Source organism: Jaculus jaculus, chromosome 1, assembly GCF_020740685.1.
Source record: "Jaculus jaculus isolate mJacJac1 chromosome 1, mJacJac1.mat.Y.cur, whole genome shotgun sequence".
Lineage (NCBI taxonomy): Eukaryota > Metazoa > Chordata > Mammalia > Rodentia > Dipodidae > Jaculus > Jaculus jaculus.
The window spans coordinates 67,550,281-67,564,407 of NC_059102.1; positions in this window are offsets into that span (position 1 = coordinate 67,550,281).

Genomic DNA, 14,127 nt, shown 5'->3' on the forward strand with positions numbered 1-14,127 from the left:
GGGATCACATGAAGTGGAAGAGTTTCTTTACAGACAAGCACACAATAAGCAAAGCCAATAGATTTCCCACAGAATGGGAGAAAATATTTGCTGATTATCCAACTGACAGAGGTTGTTGGCATTATTTCCTGAGCAATGAGTCTTGCTGAGAAAGTCTTTATCTGTGCGGATTTCCTTCAGTGTCTTTCCCTACTTTTTTCTCCTAATAGTTTCAGAGTGTCAGGTCTTAACATGAAGGTCATTGATACAGTTGGAGTTTATTTTTGTGAGATATAGGGGTCAAGTTTCATTCTTTTACATATGAATATAGTTTGCCACACCATTTGTTGAAGAAGTTCTTTCTCTAATATAAACTTTTGAAGTAAATACTTCCAAAAACCAGCTGGTTGTGACTGTGTGATTTTTTTTAAAGGTTTATTTTAATTTTAGTTTTTTTTATTTGAGAGAGATATACAGAAATAGGCAAGTAGAGAGAGAGAATGGGCATGCCAGGGCCTCCAGCCACTGCAAACAAACTCCAGATGCATGTGCTTATGTGGGCCCTGGAGAGTTGAACCTGGGTCCTTTGGCTTTGCAGGCAAGTGCCTTAACCACTAAGCAATCTCTCCAGCCCCTATGTGATTTTTTATGTGGATCATTCTAAGCCCTTTCCCTTTAAATTTTCTATTAATAACTCAAGTGTTATTCTGGGCCTACCTTTACATGTGACTTAGTTTTTTTCATGGAGCTGTCAATATACTCTTTGGTCTATATATTTAGTGTTTTAACTATATTATGACATGGGGAGCATACTAACAACTTTCTTGTTACTATAACAAAGCATCTTCTAAGAGGCAACTTAAGGAAGGAAAGATTCATTTCAGTTTACAGTTCAAAATTACACACCATCATTGCAGAGAAAGCATGATGGCAGGAGCTTGATGCAGCTGGGTACAAAATGCCTCTTATGCCTGGATGGACTTTCTTTCCCCAGACTTTGGAAATATTCTGCTGTGATTTTATTTAAACTGGTGTGTGTGTGTGTGTGTGTGTGTGTGTGTGTGTGTGTTTACTTGGAATTATTTTCTGGCCATAATTCACACATTTTGGTCTTTTCATAATGTCCCAAATATCTCATGTTGTGTTTATACATTTTACGAATATCTTTGCTCTTTACTAAATGTTCCAACTCCTCTAACCGTCCCTGATGTTCTGTCCACCCTGAGCCATTGTGTCAGTAAGTATTTCCTTGGAGATTTTTATTTGACTTATTGAATTTTTATGGTAAGCATTTTGGCTTGTTTTCTCGTTGGTATTTCCATCTCTTTATTGAATTTCATTTTCATATTCTATATATTGACTTCCTTAGTTCATTCAGGTAATTGTTTGTACTTGTACTTGGGATTCATTCAGGAGTTTATGTCCTCTTTGAGAATATTTATAATCATTTTCCTTATATCTTTGCCAGGGATTTCATCTAAATCTCTCTCACTGAAAGGGATAATTATTATGGAATTGATTATTTTTGGAAGAGACATATTATCTTGGTTTTTCCCATTTCTTGGGACTTGAAAATCAGGAATTAGGTTGTTAGTCGATTCCTTTTTGTTTAATTCATCTTTCTTTTTGTCAGTAGATGTGTTTCCAATGTTCAACTGGGATTATGTGACAGTAGGTTTGAAGTATTGTTTTCTTCTGTTATACTGGTGTTCAGAGCACCAGGCTTAGTCTCCAGTTTTTCCCTGAGAGTAGAATATGTGTGCAACAACAGTCACTATACAAATGTCGGTTCACTATGAAAAATAGTATAATAGTCAACTAAAAAGCAATCACCCCTTAAGCACCAATTGTTTTAGGGGCAGAGGATACTGATAGTATTTATATGCTAATATATTATTTAGGAATGAGTAGAATATAAGAGAAAAAAATAAAATAGAAAAAGAACACTAGTTATTAGTATTTGTTTGATGCAGAAAGTAGAGGAGAGGAATATAAATAGAAGAGAGCACTCTTGGGACAATTAGGGGAAATGAAAGTTTTGGCCAAAGGTAGACTGAAAATAGAGGGGTAAATATATATAATCAGATAATGTAGAACCATTCTATCTCACAGAATGCTTAGTCTCAGAGACCCTTCACTCCTGGCCAGTATATGTTCTTTGAGAGATCAAAATGAAAAAACAAAGATTAAGAAGAAAAATACAAGTGATATCGGGCAAAAACTGAGCAGAACCAAGCTGTCCTGATATTTGACATTGACTCTAAAAGGGTGAAAGAGATATGGAGGGAAGGATAGCTGGGTGGGATATTAAAACTTTCTGGCTTGATTGGTGTAATTTGGTCTCATGTCTCTTGGAGTTTCTTCCTTAGCTCTTAGAATCTTATCACCCCCTTTGAGTTCCTCTGTGATGAGCAATCCGTTCTCCACTCTGAGTCTTCCTTTGGAAGACTGGACTTACAGATACTGATCTAGTCCCTGGAATGCTTCACAGGCAGAGTCTTAGAAGCTCGTCCCACCTTAAAAATTGTTGGCCTTGCCCTTCTACAGCGCCTTTCAATGTGCTGCTTGAAGCTTGTGGGAAAGTTCTATAAACTTTGTTTTACATCAGGTTGTTACCTTGCTGAATGTTTTGCTAATTCAACATTTCTTTTCCACAGCCTAGCAGTACTGTGGAGCTAGGTTTCAATGTATAGCCCTGTGACACTTGCTCTGAATTTCACAGAGGGTCTTGTGCTACAGAGCCATTGACATAGCAGCAGTGTTTTTGCAATGACAGCAATCTTCTGTTCCATTATTTGCCTAGTGCCAAGCACCAAAGACAAAGGCTTACCCCCCACCCACCGTTTATAGAGGTAGGGTCTCACTCCAGTCCAGGCTAACCAGGAATTCAATATGCAGTCCTAGGCTGGCCACAAACTCACAGTGATCCCCCACCTCAGCCTCTGGAGTGCAAGGGCCAAAAGCTTGTGCCAGAGACAGAGAGAAAGAGAGAGGAGAGAGAGAACGATAATGGGTATACCAGGGCCTCTAGCCACTGCAAATGAACTCTAGATGCATGTCCCACTTTGTGCATCTGGCCTTAATTGGGCACTGGGGAATCTAATTCAGGTCATCAAGCTTTGTGGAGAAGTGCCTTAATGACTTCACCACTTAACCACTGAGTCACCTTTCCAGCCCAGGCATGCCCTTATGCTATTACCTCTGATATCTTGGGCAGGGCCTTTCTTTCCTCCAGCTCATTCAGAGCTGATCCTCTAAACCTCTCCTGATTCTTCCAGTCAGCAGTATCTGTTTCCTCTCACTGTCCTAGAACTTTTACCGCCTCCAGAATGGATTCCTTTTTTCTTTTTTTCTGAGATATGGTCTCACTCTAGCCCAGGATGACACGGAATTAACTATGTAGTCTCACAGTGGCCTCTTAACTCATGGCAATTCTCCTATCTCTGTCTTGCAAGTGCTTGGATTATAGGCATGTGCCACCATGCTCTGCTTCCAGAATGGATTCCTAATGATTCCTGAACTACTCTCTGAATGCTGTCATGCCTCATGGCAGTGTGATGCATTTGGGTCCTTTCCTGACAGGAATCACACTTTTCATATCTTTCCCATTACCATGGAAATTCTTAGCCCCTACCATATGGAAAATATTGAATAGAGTGGTTGAATTAACATAGCTAACATTTGTCGAGTTCTTAACAGACACTAAGAGCAGTGTTAAGTACTAACTCTCACAACATATTTATGAGGTAATTACTACTAACTGACCATTTTACAGATGAGGTATCTCATCTGTTCTGATACCACAAGAGATGGAGGGTGATATAACTGGGATTAATAACTCTCATCTGATATCAGAACCCATATCTTAGCCATTAGACTATGCTATTAACAATGACTAAAGGTCCTACAACTTTCCAAAACACCTGAGGTTCAAATATTCATATTAGCCTATAGTGGACATTTTGCAATCAAACCACAAGATGTAACTCATTGACTTTAATTAAGGGTGCCTACATGGGCACTTGTGAGGGGTCATTTATACATGGATCCTACCAGTGGCTATGCCACTACAAAAAAAAAAAAAGTCACATGCCTCCAGCTTTCATTAACTAACTATATCTCCTCAGGGAGGTATGGTAATCTCAGGCCCTCCTCTATTATCCATGATGGAAGATTAATTTCAGCCATGATTGTGTGGGTCTTGTGTAGGTTACAACAGTCACTATGTGGTTATGGATGCAATGACCATGACAAGTCTGGGTCTTATATTCATTCACAGCCTGTTCTGCATTGTTCACTGAGCCTTGGGAGAGAGAGATATGGAGGTTTCATTTAGTGTTGAGCACTCTACAGTCACTTATTCTGCATCCTCAGTAGTCATCACCATCTGTACAAGGAAGCTTTCATAACCAAAGGTGAGACTGGTACTAATTTATGTGCATAAAGACACATATTTAGAAGGGCACACAGCATATCCATTTAGCCAAACATTAGTAGTAACTTCTCTCTTAGGGTTCATGACCTCCCTAGCTATAGGCTTTTTAAAAAAATATTTATTTATTTATTTGAGAGAGAGAAAGAGGCAGAGAGAGTAAGAAAGATAGACAGAGAAAGGGTGTACCAGGGCCTTTAGCCTCTGCAAACGAACTCCAGATGTATGTGTCCCATTGTGCATCTGGCTTACATTGGTTATGGAGAATCAAACCGGGATCCTTTGGCTTTGCAGGCAAATGCCATAACCTCTAAGCCGTTTCTCCAGTCCAGCTATAGGCTTTTGACTAAGTTTTTAGTAGCATGCATTAATTCTTTCCCAGAGTCAGCCTTAAATTCAATCAGTGAGTGGTTGCTTGCCCTTGTAAAAGTCATGCCACTATTGTACCAGTGGACACATTCTGCCTGGCTGATCAGTTCTGCACCTCACAGGGTGTACTTCTAGATTCTTGGTAACTTTCTCCTCCAGCAGCCTTCAGGGTTATTTTCTGATTTTAAATCCTGAATTTGGCTTCAAAGCTTTTCTCCACATTCTATATGAGCTGCTAATCAGTTCCTGCCTTCTTCTTTCACCCATGCCTATCAGATTCTATGGAAATGGTTATAGAAATAGAACCTAGATTCTTTGCTGATGGGACTTGAAGCCTTGTCAGGAAAACCAGTCTATGATACAATTGATACAGTTATGAAAGACATATCCTTAAAGTGTTCTGATGTGGATCCTGGGATCATAGAGGATAAAGAAAGCTCTTTGGGATACAGAATATTTTTTCTACTAGAAAAATTTCCATGATGAGTTTGCTATTGTGTAACCCTGTTCCTTGGAAATGGTAATTTCTAGATAAAAGAAAAGTCAACTCCTCAGCTTTTCATACTAGAATTCTACTATGACTAACATTTTCCCTACATTTCATCTGGAAACTGTTCAAACATAACAATGAACACTTGTAAATTTTTTACCTAAATTCACTTCTTGTCAACATGTTCCTCTGTATTTGTTTTATATTTTCTCTCACTCTCTCCACGTAAGTACTTCTTAAATCATTTCAAAGCACGAGGCAGACATCATGTCTCTTTTCCCTTAAGAAATTCAACCAACACTGTCTAAAATAGGGACATTCTCTTACAAACGGGATGACCATACCTAAGAAATTTAAATTCATTAGTGCTGTTTAGTATCTATTCTATATTTAAATGTACCCAGTTGTCTCAAAACTGTCTTTCATAGCTGCCTATATTTTAACTCAAGGACAGAGTCAAGGTTTACTCACTGTGTTTGGTTTTTATCTTACTTTGTCTCTTCAATCAAAAGCAGTCCTCCTGCCTTTCGTTGTGCAGGCCACTGCTTTATTTGTTTGTAACAAATTGGGGCTACTTGTACAATAACCCACAGTTTCCACTTTATTTAATTATTTATTATTTAATTTAATATTATTATTTTATTTATTTGTTTCTTACTTATTTAATTCTAGTTTTTTAAAACCTCTGTATGGCTACCACAAGTCATTTGGGTTGTTTCTATTTTATCATACCAATAGACATGTAGTAAATATACCTGGCATTTTGAAATTACACATTAAAATAACTAGAAATCAGAAAATCAGCTCATTTTGTTGCCAAATGGTGAAACTATTTATGAAGTTACTATTCAAAGGAGCCAGCAAAACTTCTTAGAAATATGAAATTGCAGACTACTGAATCAGAATCTGAACTACAGAATCAAAATTTAAGAAGATTTCCTTAGCTATTCACATGCATGTTGAAGATGGAAAGCACTAATGAGAGAATGAGTGACTGGTACGATGTTTTCCAAATGCAAAGGTTATGTGTGGTCTCTACTTGTGGGACATTATGTTCATTTTCTCTTCTTATTGACAGGTCCTCGATTTGTACCCAGAGACTGAGTTAATTTTCAGCTTCTCTTGAAAGCAGAAGCCACCATACGACAGTTCTGGCTAATAAGACGGAATTGATGGTCACTAGAAAAGAGGACAGATTCACCCTCCACTTGCATTTTTCTGTCCCCTTGCTTTTTTTTTTTTTTTTTTCTGGTGCAAAGGTATAAGTGGAGAAGCCATTTGTAAGCAAGCAGCTTTAAAAAAATGAGCCATCTCCACAGCCCAAGAAGCCATTTGTGATGAGAGTGACATGGCTCTGTGGCAGCAGCTTGAAAGGTCCTGGAATGCATGTCAGTTGACCTCATTTGTGCAAGCTAAATGAGGTGATCAGTTTATGTCACTGTTTAGTTGAGTTTCACATTGCTCAGCCAAACCCAAACCCTACATTTTGGGAGGCCATTGTGATACAGAGCCCCATCTATGAAATAAGGCAGACTCTTCCTTGTTTCCAATCTTTTGATTTGTCTCATTTATAACTCTGCTCTTTAAGGGAGACTGAAAGGTAAAATGTATTTCCTTTCTACTTATGAACAGGGACAACTGGGTCTCTTCCAGAGGACTGTCATACAGGAGACAGACTCCTGCTGCAAGAGCATTTTAATTTAAATTCTTGGATCCACAGACAAGCAGGACATGTTCTTTGCTGCTTGCCTAAGAATATTTTTTTTCTTAACAGAAAAGGGTCGACAGGCTTGCATGGTGCTTCCAATTTTTTCCCTCTCCTATGATAGTTCTTTAACTCAGGGCACTGAGAATCCATCACTGTCACTGTGACCAAAATATCCAACATGCACAACTTAAGGAAGAAGAGGTTTATTTCTGTTCACAGTTCCAGAAGGTACCGTCCATCATGAAAAGGAAGATATGGTTACTGGATTGCTCCATCCATGATAACTGAAGCTTGCAGCAAGACATGTCCACATCTTGGGGGACCAGGAAGCACAGATGGTACCAGATGCAGAACTACACTGCAACCCTAAAGGCCCATTCCTGGTGGCTTACATCTACCAAATAGGCCCTGTGTTTCAAAAGTTTCATGATCTCCCCAAACAGTACCACCACTGAGGACCAAGTGTTCAAACACACCAATCTATGGAAAGAGGGCATTTCAGCATTTCACATTCAAACCATAATGCAGCATAAGGGAGATTAACTTTCAATGTGGGCTGAGGGCCTGGGTACAGCAAAATGCAAAGGAGAGTGTTCTCTTTGTCTCTGTGTCTTTCTCCCTCTCTTGCTTTTACATCTGGGAAACCCTTTTTTTTTGCCCTTGGACATTAGAACTCCAGCTCTCCAGACTTATACTTTAGGACTTGAATAGAGAATTCCCTTCTTCTGAGGCTTTCAGACTTGATCTGAGCCACACTACTGCTTTCCCATTCCTCCAGTTTGAAGGTGGAACTTCTCAGTCCCCTGAATCATGTGAGTCTATTTAAACAAATCATCTTTCATGTATCTAAATATATACCAATATGTGTTGCTTAATGGTAAGAACACATTCTAAGAAAAGTATCATCAGGCAATGTTGTTGTACAAACATCAGAGAATGAAATCTAGTTTCTACTCCTCCTAGACTATGTGGTATAGCCTATTGCTCCTAGGTCCATGGTAAACAAAATAACACAAGATTAAATCAAGCATAAGAGAAACAATGCAACCAAGAGATGAAGTACACATGAGGCATAGGAAAGTGCTGACAACATAACTGCACTGTTTCACAGTATCCTTTCTTTTTAAAAGTAGAAAGAATAAAATATAAATAATATTCTAAAATAGGGCTGTGAAGATGGCTCAGAAGTTAAAAGCACTTGCTTGCCAACCCAAGTTCAATCCTCTCATGTAAAGCCAGAGGTGAAGTGTCACATAGATCTGTGACTCCAATGTATATATGACAATGGGAGGCAAACCCAAAAGAATATGCTTGTGTGCCAGTTAGGCTGGCATTCATTTGCTGCAGCAAGAGGCCTTGTCTCTAAAGAAGGTGAATGAACAGCCCAGACACCTCAAGATACTCCTCTGACCTCCACACATGTGCTGTGGCATGTGCATGCCCCCCAAACTCACAAGTAAATATGTAATTTAAATATTATTTTAGAAGTTAGGGTAGAGGGATGGCTCAGTGATTAAGGCACTTGCTTGAAAAGCCTAATGACCCAAGTTTGATTCCTCAGTACCCACATAAAACCAGATGCATAGAATGACACATACATCTGGAGTTCATTTACAGTGTCAAGAGGCCCTGACATGCCCATTTTCTCTCTCTCTCTCTCTCTCTCTCTCTCTCTCTCTCTCCTTACAAATAAATAAAACTTAAAAATATATGTTAAAAGTATAGAATTATGGGCTGGAGTGATGGCTTAGTCGTTAAGCATTTGCCTATGAAGCATAGGGCCCCTGGTTCAATGTTAGATTCCCCAGTACCCATGTTAGCCAGATGCACAGGTGGTGCATGCATCTGGAGTTCTTTTGCAGTGGCTGGGGGCCCTGATACACTCATTTTTTTTCTCTCTCCTCTCTCTCTCTCCCTCTTTCTCTCTCTGTCTGTCTGTCACTCTCAAATAAATAAAAATAAAAATAAATTTTAAATATTTGTAAAGGTTTAGGATTATGGATATATAAACCAATAACATAGCTATTTATTATCAGGCCACACTCTCACCACAAAGATAAAGGATATTATAAAGGAAATTTGCAATAGAGATTGGACTCAACCTTAAATTTAACAAAGAAAAATGAGAATTTATGGCCAACAAATAAGTTGGGGTCACTAGATGGAAAACTACCAAACATTGTGGTCAGGTGTGTGGAACCTGGTCAAAGGATGATTAGGTATGGAAGGTGGCAGGTTCTGTTCAAGCTGACTTGGCTGCTAAAACTGAATAGCACAGAGACATATTGTGAAGCCATAAACTGGGGGCCTAGAGGAGAAGATTTTGGAGGAGTCTGAATTTTGTCAAGGAGAGAAAATTGTCATGAGAGAAGAAAGAGGCCAAGACAAAGAGAAACTAAACACACAGAGAAAGGGAGATTGCAGTGGCTTTTTCAGTGCAGAGGTCACAGTTGTGCCTTTGGTCTCCATGTGACATCTGGCTCCTGCATGCACATAACAATCGCCTCTCTCTCTTCTGAGTTCATCACCTGAGGCTGGTGATTAACACTCCAGAGCCAAGCTGCATTCCTCTTAGCTTTCTGGGCTGGTCTCCTCTGATTTGCTTTAATATATTCCCTTAGCTTTTTGATAGAATTTGCCAGTAGCAACTTCTTCCCCTGAAGTCCCTGGCTCTGTTCCCAGGCCAAAGACTGGAGCATTTGGTAGCCTTCTGTAATTGTTAGGTTCTAGAAGCTTTCCTTTTTAGGCATGAAGAAGTTAAGAAAGTGAGAAATGATATCCAATGGTCATGTTTTCTTTGAGGATGATAAAATAGTTGTAAAGTTACAATATAATAATAATAACCCTTATGGCAACTACAAATGCTAAAAACTGTGAATGTTGGAAAGCACTGAATTGTGCACATTAAGCAGGTAATTTTCCACTATGTAAATTATATCTCAATAGTGCTGCTTTGCAAAGAATTATCATACTATTAGTGCTCTATCTTTTATAACAGCCTTCCAAAGTCTTAATAGAAAACACAAATAACATCTATTTTATTTTATTTTGTTTTATTTTATCTTATCTTGACAGGGTCTTGTTATATAGCCCAAACTGTCCTTGAACTTGTGATCTTCCTGCCTCAGACTCTCAAGTACTAGGCTGATAGGCATGTGCTACCACACAGAGCCACAGATAACTTTTATGTAATAAAAATAAAAAATACACTAGTCATGTACTACATATCTTCACATCAGCATATTAACTCTTATAAAAACATTACTGATGTGTTATTAGCTGCAGCATTATATAGACAGAGAAACTGAGGCTTCAAGAGAGTGAATCATTTACTTCATGTTACATAGCAACCAAGGAAGCTGTATGGCTAAAAATCAAATCCAGAAACGTCAGTTCTCAAAGCTTTAGTATTAAACTGATGTTTACTCTTTATTTATATGGTTGTTTTATTATATATATTGTGCAGGAGTGACCAGAGAGTAAGGGTATACAATGAACCCTTGCACCATCCTATGCCCACGAGTAGGGGTGTGTGTGTATGTGCATGCATGTGCTGGAGATCAAATTCAGGGTCTCACACATTCCAAGTATGTGCTCTCCTTTCAGTCCTCTACTAGGATTTTTAAAACACTTGGTTCAGTTGTCCAAGATACTTATCTCACTGTCACAGAGAAGATTCCGAAACTTGCCTGAGCTCATGGCTCTAATACCTGGCTTCGACAGAATTGTACTTTTGAGGTCTTTTTGAGTTGCAAATGTTGCTGAGCCTCTGTTTACACTCAAAATCTCAAGACTTTCCTGTGTTTCAAGGACTAGCTGGATTGGAACTTGGATGTGTTGATTCTCTTTCTTCCTGATAAATAGAGAGTTGGAATTTACATGATTTAGGAGATACTACTATTTTATAGAATGTAAAAACTATTAAAATCTTTCCATATTTGGCAATTATCTCTTTCTCTCTCAGCAGACTTTCAATTACACTTCATAGATATCAATACATGTCAGTTGGTCCTTTGTCCTCTGTAACATAAAGTTGACAATGATTATATTGACTATATTCCAGCCATTCTTTCTGGAACTTCTATCATCAGATGCATCCAGAGTAAAATGAACTGCAAAGTTCACCAAAATCTCAAGTGTAATTCTTTGACAGAGTTTTCAATACTAGCAGCTCTTTAATAACACCCTCTGTCCCTGAGTGTGGATTTCAGACAGGTTCCTGTGAATGCTGGCATCTCTCATTGCCTCACTGCAAACTAATAATCTTGCTTCTTGTTGTTGAAAGGGGAGGCAGTAGAGAGAAGAGCCTCAAGGAAAATGAGGTTGAACCCTAAAGCTCATGACCTTCTTTCTTTCTTTAAGGGACCAGTGGGTAAAGTGCTTGCTGAGCAAGCCTGACAGTGAGTTTGGATCCTCAGGACCCACATAAGGCTGGACATGTAGCACTAGTGTCTATAATCCCAGTGTAGTGAGAAGAGTCAGGAAAATCCTATAAGCTTGCAGGCCAGCTAGCCTGACATACACAGTGATAAACCACAAGAGAGACCCTGCCTCATGCAAGGTGGAAGTCAAAGACTGACACTTGAGAATATCCTCTGATCTCCACACATGTGCTGTGGCATCCATGTGCCTATATTCATACACATGAACACACAAACATCATGCATACACATATATACACACAATGTGAAAAAATGAAGTGCAGGGCTAGAGAGATGGCTTACTGGTTAAGCACTTGCCTGTGAAGCTTAAGAACCCCAGTTTGAGGCTCTACTCCCCAGGACCCACGTTAGCCAGATGCACAAGGGGGTGCATGCACCTGGAATTCACTTGCAGAGGCTAGAAGCCCTGGCATGCCAATTCTCTCTCTCTCTGCCTCTTTCTCTCTCTGTAACTCTCAAATAAATAAAAATAAACAAATAATATTTTTTAAAAATGAAGTGCAAATTAGTTACCAGAAAAACAGAGAAACTGCCAGTATCCACCAATGGGGAGACTTTGCAGATACAAACCATCAGTAGCTGATAAATAAAGAAACTCTAGTTGTTCAGCCAAAGACATAGGGAGTGGTATGTATGTCTGTTTGGAGGCCAAGATCTTGATATCCTTGAATATCAGCTCCCTCCCCATTTATTGACAGCTGACATCTATCTTATATAATGAATCTTTATAGTGAAACCATACATGCTAATATATTTTCTTTTCCCCACTAACACATTGCACATTTCCATATTAGCATGACTTCTTGAAAACTGGCAATATTTAGTAGGCACTATCTTGTTTATCTGCTGTGGTTTTGTGGTGTGAGTTCAGTAAAGGCTGAATGTAGATGAATGTATTAGGATATAGACCCATTTTTCTGGAGAGTGAAAGTCACTTGCAAATTGACAGTGAAGCAATTCTCACACAGAGTGGTTCTAACTTCCCATTTGATTGCTTTTCCATATATCTTCTCTTAGCATGGGGCAAACGTTTTTAATTGCCAGTTGTTCACTGAGGTTGACAATAAACCCAATCAGGAATATATTTAATGTCTATACATAATTTTGATGAAAGTGACTTTTGTTTATCTGCTATACCTATAAGGCCAAACAAACAGTATTTCAAAATTGAAATTTAAGGCCTTTCCTATCATAAAAACCAAAGCATAAATCAAATAAAAGAGACCAGGGAATAAATATGGAAAAGTAATGGAATTTGCACCTTGGCATCTGATTCACAGAGGACATGGGTTAACCCAGTATGATAGGTAAGCTTCAATGTTGATTTGACTGGACTTAGAGTTGCCTGAGAGATTGAGACACACCTCTGGATACATCTGTGACGGTGTTTCCAGAAAGAATTAAGAGGGAAGGACCCACGCTGAATGTGGGCAACATCATCCCATGGACGAACCATGGAATGAGGAGAAAGCAAGAAAGCAACCTGAGCATAGGCATTCCTCTTTCCCCTGCTTCCTGGCCCGCCATAACATGAACTGACCTGTGTCACCAAGTCTTCCTGCCATGATGGACTGTTTCATCTGAAATCACGAGCAAAGCAAATCCTTGTTGTCCTTGAGGTTTTTATGCCTACTGTTTTGGTTACAATGATGCCCCAAAATAATTGCTATACCCAAAAGCTTACATCCCAGCCAGGAGTCAATAGGAGGGGGAATGAAGTGTGTAACTTGGTGGGAGGCACAGCAAAGTCACCAAGGAGAGGAGCATGAGAATGTTCTTATAATCCTTCAATACAAGCACCATGGATTCCCCCAGTAAATACTTCCTTTTTCACTCGCAGTGTATGCCTTTTGGATGAGATTGGTTCTACTCTTAATACACAATGGGCATGGAGTTTATTTCTTGCCAATTAGGAATCACTATTGCTTTGTGAATAGATGTAGCTTGGCCAAAAGCAATGAGGCTTTTCTTGTGGTTTGGGTAAAGGAGATTGACTTTCATATTGGACTTAAAACTGGGAGCATGTGAAGCTTTTGGAACTATCTGTATGGAATCAGTAGTTCGACTGCTTTTAATTCTATTCCCATCTATATTTGAATTCCATCCTCATCTGTATTATTATTCTACTGCTGTGTAATAAGTTACTACACATCAGTGGTTTAAGATCACAGTTCTGGAAGTTAGGGTATTGATAAACTGGTCTTTTGCTAAAACTCTCATGGAGCTGAAAGTCAAGGTTATCTGAAGATCTATATTTTCATCTGGAGGCTGAAATGGAATCTCTACTTCCAAGTTCATTCATGTGGCTAGCAAAATTAGTTTCCTTGAAGTTATATGCATGGTAATCCTGGTTTCATGCTGGTCTTTGACAACAGCCCACTCTCAGTATTTAGAAGTTGTCCATTGTTTCTTGCTATATCCCCCACAGTATGCAGTTACTTCTTCAAAGGCAACAAGATGTGGGGCGAACATCCCACAACCTTTGCCATATTCTTTTTGTTTGTTTGCCTGTTTGTTCAAGGTAGAGTCTTGCACAAGATCAGCCTGACCTGAAATTCACTACATAGTCTTAGGTTGGCCTTGAACTCACAATGATCCTCCTATTTTTGCCAAATTCTTTCAGTTAGAAGAAAATCACATGCTTCATCAATATTCAAGATAAGATTATTAGTGTTTGCAGTTAAGATGGTGGCATAGGAACCATACC